We start from the raw sequence: 6,000 nt of genomic DNA on the forward strand, positions 1-6,000 counted from the left end.
CTGCCTTTAATATATGTGTTTTGTAATACTCCACCACATAGAGCTTTACGCTAAAGTCGTAAATCAGAGGTGGTGAGGCGTTACGACCAGTGGCGGAACCAGAAATTTCATAAGAGGGGGGCCAATTAAATATAAAATATAACAAAAAATTAACAAAATATGATTTGTAGCATATATATCAAAAAAGTAATTATATTATATTATATAAAAGTCAATGTTCAACTACATACTTTAAGATTTTGATATTTTTAAACTTGCTCGACGATGCTTCATGGAACTAAAATCATCAATTATCATCTCTGAAGTGAATTTTGAAGCAATTTCCTTTTCAATATATACAATCATACAATCTGCTAAAAATTCATCTTCCATCTTGTTTCGAAACCTTGTTTTAATAATCTTCATAGCTGAAAAGGCCCGTTCAGTTGTTGCTGTTATCACAGGAAGAGTCAAAACAAGACGAATTAATCTATCAATTAAAGGATATATATTTGATTTTCCTGTCTCTGTCAATTTTTGACACAATTCAGCAAGAGTAGACAAATTCTGAAAATCTGGAGCTTTAACCACATCAAGTTCATAATGTTGTAACTCATAATCCAATTGAATCTTTTCTTGCTCAGAAAAATCTAAAGAATAGAAATTCTTTACAAGATTGCATATGTTGCAAACACTGAATAACTTGAAAGCATCTTTAGGATCTAGAGATGTACTCAGTATGAGGAGCTCGGTTGCTTGCTCACTAAATGAGTGAATTGTTTTCATCTTTGACATTTTTAACTTAACTTGAACTATCTAACAAAAAAAAAAAAACAAAAATAATTGCATATATATTATTTTCTTAAAAAAAATATTAAACCTATTGAGCAATAACAAATAATTTTAGAAACACAAATATATAATAACCAAAAATAAAGTTATTGATTTACCTGATTATTTTTTGTTCCAAGTCTCACAAAAAAATAATTCTATTGAGTTTCGTCCTCACTTCAATCTTTGAACACTGTCCATTATAAAAAAAAATAAATTAATTATTTTAAATAAATAATGTAAATAATACTTGACATTGTCATTAACTTAAAAAAAATTGAAATATACCTCTTTGAATCTTTGTTGTGCATTCAATGGTTAATATTTTGTTGTTCACTTCTCTTCAATGGTTTTTCTTCATATGTCTTGTTTTGGTATGGAAAGAAAATTAGAATGAGAAGAGTAGAAGACCAAAAGTTTGGGAATCACTAAAAGAGAGAGAAAAGTGGCGCTATGCCTATGATAGTTTGAAACAAATATTTGAAAAATGTACTAGGATTACTTTAATTAATAGTATGGGCTTGGGCTAGTATAATAGAACCATTTTTATTAATTATTAGAATGGGCTATTTGTTAACAAGAGCAACAATAATTCAAATATCTAATACATAATGCAGTTTTTAGTTTTTTTAATTTATAAAATTTTGTAATTTATATTTTTTTAATATTATATATAAAAAAATTTAATATTATTAATTATTACTATTTACTATTTTTTTTAAAAAAAATTTGGGGGGGACCATGGCCACCTTAGGTCCCCCCGTGGATCCGCCACTGGTTACGACATCTAAAAACAAAATGCATACATATATTTGAAGGATAATTTAACTAGGAGCCTTAAAAAAGAAGATGGGTACGAGTAAGAATTTGAGTTACACTCGAAAGCGTTAAAGGTAGAAAACTTAGATTACAGAAACAGAAGAGATGATATATATATATATATATAGGGATAAGTATTATTTTGGTCCCTCACGTTGAGGGTCAAAATCGAACCCGTCTCCAACATAATTTTGGATTTAAAATCATCCTTAACGTGTTTTTTCGTATTAAAATCGTCCCTTTAATTTTTTTGGACAAAAATGTCCTCCACTACCATCAGTACCTTTACCTCCATCACCACTAGCACTTTTACTCCCACCACCACTACCACCAGCACCTTTACCTCTACCACTAAGAAAAACAACATCAATAAAATCAACAAATCCAAAAATCAGAAATTCAACAAATCAACACAAATTCAACAAATCAACCCAAATTCAACAAATTCAACAACCAAATCAAAAAACAACAAATCAAAATCAGAAGCAGAGGCAGTCACAAATGCAAAAGCAGAGGCAGTCATAGAATCAGAAACAGAAACTCAAGCAGAAGCAGATGCAGAAGAAGAAGATGCTGATGCAGAAGCCGAAGCTACAGAAGTAGATGCAGCAAAAGAAGAAGCAGAAGAAGCAGATGCAGCAGAAGAAGCAGAAAAAGCAGATGCAAAACCACCGGCACTTGGCCACTGATGCACGAAATTGCAATAACACTTTTTGCAATCCGCACAACTAACCAGCAAGTGCACTGGGTCGTCCAAGTAATACCTTACGTGAGTAAGGGTCGAATCCCACGGAGATTGTTGGTTTGAAGCAAGCTATGTTTATCTTATTATTCTTAGTCAGGATGCCAACAACTGTGTTTTTCAAGTTCGGTGAAGAAAGGGAAAAGGGCATAAAATAAATACTTGTTATGCAGTAATGGAGAATATGTTGGAGTTTTGGAGATGCTTTGTTTGATTTATTCCTGTAATGTAATATTCCATCCATGGAAAAGTGCAAAGTTCCCTCCATGGCAAGCTGTATGTAGGGTGTCACCGTTGTCAAAGGCTACTTCCCATCCTCTCAGTGAAAATGGTCCAAATGCTCTGTCACAGCACGGCTAATCATCTGTCGGTCCTCAATCAGGTTGGAATAGAATCCAATGATTCTTTTGCGTCTGTCACTAACGCCCAGCCTTTAGGAGTTTGAAGCTCGTCACAGTCATTCAATCCCGGAATCCTACTCGGAATACCACAGACAAGGTTTAGACTTTCCGGATTCTCATGAATGCCGCCATCAATCTAGCTTATACCACGAAGATTCTGATTAAAGAATCTAAGAGAAGCTCATTCAATCTGATGTAGAACGGAGGTGGTTGTCAGGCACACGTTCATGGATTGAGGAAGGTGATGAGTGTCACGGATCATCACCTTCTTCATAATTAAGCGCGAATGAACATCTTAGATAGGAACACACACGTTTGAATGGAAAAATAGAAACAATTGCATTAATTCATCGAGACGCTGCAGAGCTCCTCACCCCCAACAATGGAGTTTAGAGACTCATGCCGCCAAAGTGTATAAAATTCAGATCTGAAAATGTCATGAGGTACAGAGTTAATCTCTAAAAGTTGTTTAAATAGTAAACTAGTAACCTAGGTTTACAAAAAATGAGTAAACTATGATAGATGGTGCAGAAATCCACTTCTGGGGCCCACTTGGTGTGTGCTGGGGCTGAGACTTAAGCTTCTCACGTGCTTGGGGCTGTTTTGGGTGTTCAACGCCAGGTTGTAACCTATTTCTGGCGTTGAACTCCAACTTGTAACCTGTTTCTGGCGCTGGACGCCAGACAGCAGCATGATACTGGTGTTGAACGCCAGTTTACGTCGTCTATCTTCGCGCAAAGTATGGACTATTATATATTGCTGGAAAGCCCTGGATGTCTACTTTCCAACGTCATTGAGAGCGCGCCAATTGGACTCCTGTAGCTCCAGAAAATCCATTTCGAGTGCAGGGAGGTCAGAATCCAACAGCATCAGCAGTCCTTTTTCAGCCTAACTCAGATTTTTGCTCAGCTCTCTCAATTTCAGCCAGAAAATACCTGAAATCACAGAAAAACACACAAACTCATAGTAAAGTCCAGAAATATAACTTTTTCCTAAGAACTAATAATATTTTACCAAAAACTAATTAAAACATGCTAAAATCTACATGAAATTACCCCCAAAAAGCGTATAAAATATCCGCTCATCAGCCACCCATCCCCATCGGCGGCGACGGAGCGTCCGAGGACTGGCGATGCACTCCACCCTCGGATCCCTCTCTCTCCTCGGCCACCCATCACCCACGAACCGGCGACGGAGCATGCGCGGACCAGCTCAGCCTCGGATCCCTCTCTCTCTCCTTCGTGCGCCTCCCTCCTCGCGTCGTGCTCCTCTTCCTGGCGACGCACTCCACGGTGGCAGAAGCATGCATGAAAGGTCATCCCTTCCACCGGAGATCCCTCTCTCTTTCCCCTTTTCTCTTCTCCCCCGTCGCAGCCCCTCTCCTTTCTTTTTTCTTCCGGTGACGGCGACGGCATCTCCAAGCTTCACCAGCGCCGTCCCCTCTCCCCCCTTCCCTTCCCCCTCTCCCTCCCCTCCCCTCATTCGCATTTCCTTTCGGCCCCCCACCCCCCAAAAACGCGTTTTCTCCCCTGCCCCCTCCCCCCAAAACGTGTTCTTTTCTTTTTTTATTTTAAATTTTATAATTTTTTATTAAAATAGGGGTATTTTAGGAATAAAATTAAAATTTTCTTTAAAAAGGACGATTTTAATACAAAAAAACATGTTAAGGATGATTTTAAATCAAAATATACATCAGGGACAAGTTCGATTCCGACCCTCAACCTGATGGACCAAAACAATACTTATTATATATATATATATATATATATATATATATATATATATATATATATATATATATATATTCCAAAAGAGATAGATACATATCAAGTTACTAGAGTCCCAACCTGCGAATTAAAGGCTGGCTAGAGTACATATATATACAGTCCCAAAATGCTAACATAAACGTAAATGTAAATTCTATTTCTCCAAAATCAATCTCTAAGAGAGATATATAAGTTAAAATACAAAAGTGGAGAACATATACATATATATGTTAAAGATAGAGTAAAATCCCAAAAGTATGTCTTCTCTTGCAGAGAGAACCCAGACACTCAGCGAGGTGCGTCACGTCCTGTATTTGAAAATGGAAAAATTTCCGAAACGGATAAGAACCAAAAGGTTCCCAGCAGGGTAACAGTTCCAAACAGAGATGATGTACAACTACCCGAACCCATTATAAAATCCTAAGCTCCAACAACTAAGATCCAAGCCTAGGGTTATACTATTCCAAAACCAAGTAAAACACTCAACATACTTCACTATGTTCATGGTTCGAATCTTAGTCTCATCCCACACTCCACTCAGCCTGTCTCTTTTCAATTCAATAACACAGAATTTTGGTATTGATTTCAGTAATTGTAACTAGTAGATGCAAACACAAATAATAGGGTACAAACACAATCAAGAACAATTATAACATATACAGTAGTTAGTAATTAAGCAGAGATAACAAACCAAAACAATGCATACTCAAACAATTTCACATAAATGCATATGATGCATGCCTGTCCTACTACCATGAGCTCATGTGTCGGTTACATTGTCAGAACCCGAAACATCTGGTAGCTAACCCGGACATTGTCTCTCTGTCATGCACCTCCGTAAGAAATATAATAATCTCGACTTTATCAAAAGCTGGTCTAAAAAGGGCAGTGCACACCCTTGTACCTCTCATCGGAGGCAGCGTTATCCAAAATGCATGCCCAGCCACCCTTGCAACCATATAGAGCCACGAAACAAGCGGGATCAACTATCGTCCTTGTTTTGGCATAACTCAGCTCAGCGCAAGCAGGATTAACCACCGTCCTTGCCACGTCCTTGCCAAGAGTAACATCAATCTATATGCAAGCAGGTTATACCACTGACCTTACCAGAATACATCTCAGTTCAGTTCACAGTAAAATATTTGCTCAACAATTATATTAGCCACGAGCATTAATTAATAACCATTCACTTTGATCCACAACCTCTTCAAAAACATCAATATAATCAAATCTATAAGTTCACACTCGTTCCCAGGTCTAAAAACTAGTTATTGGACTTTAATTAGGGGTTAAAAAAATTTACAAGCTTACCGAAAAAGCCAAACAGTAAAAAAACAGAGAAATTTTTTAGAAAATAGGGCATGTGCGTACGCACCCACCCGAACGCCATTCCCAACTTGTGTGTACGCATCTCCTTGTGCGTACACACAACTTGCAAATTTTTCTTGTCGTGCGTATGCAC

General features: G+C 37.3%; 1 long non-coding RNA gene across 1 annotated transcript; it reads right to left on the minus strand.

The window, feature by feature from the left end:
- Positions 1-165: 165 nt before the first annotated feature.
- On the minus strand, positions 166-1,435 carry LOC140177867 (uncharacterized). Its single transcript, XR_011869403.1, has 3 exons — positions 1,099-1,435; positions 930-1,003; positions 166-431 (listed from the first exon to the last, which is right to left on the minus strand). It is a non-coding gene; the product is annotated as an uncharacterized lncRNA (long non-coding RNA).
- Between the last annotated feature and the right edge of the window lie 4,565 nt (positions 1,436-6,000).

This window comes from Arachis hypogaea, chromosome 2 (genome assembly GCF_003086295.3).
Source record: "Arachis hypogaea cultivar Tifrunner chromosome 2, arahy.Tifrunner.gnm2.J5K5, whole genome shotgun sequence".
NCBI lineage: Eukaryota > Viridiplantae > Streptophyta > Magnoliopsida > Fabales > Fabaceae > Arachis > Arachis hypogaea.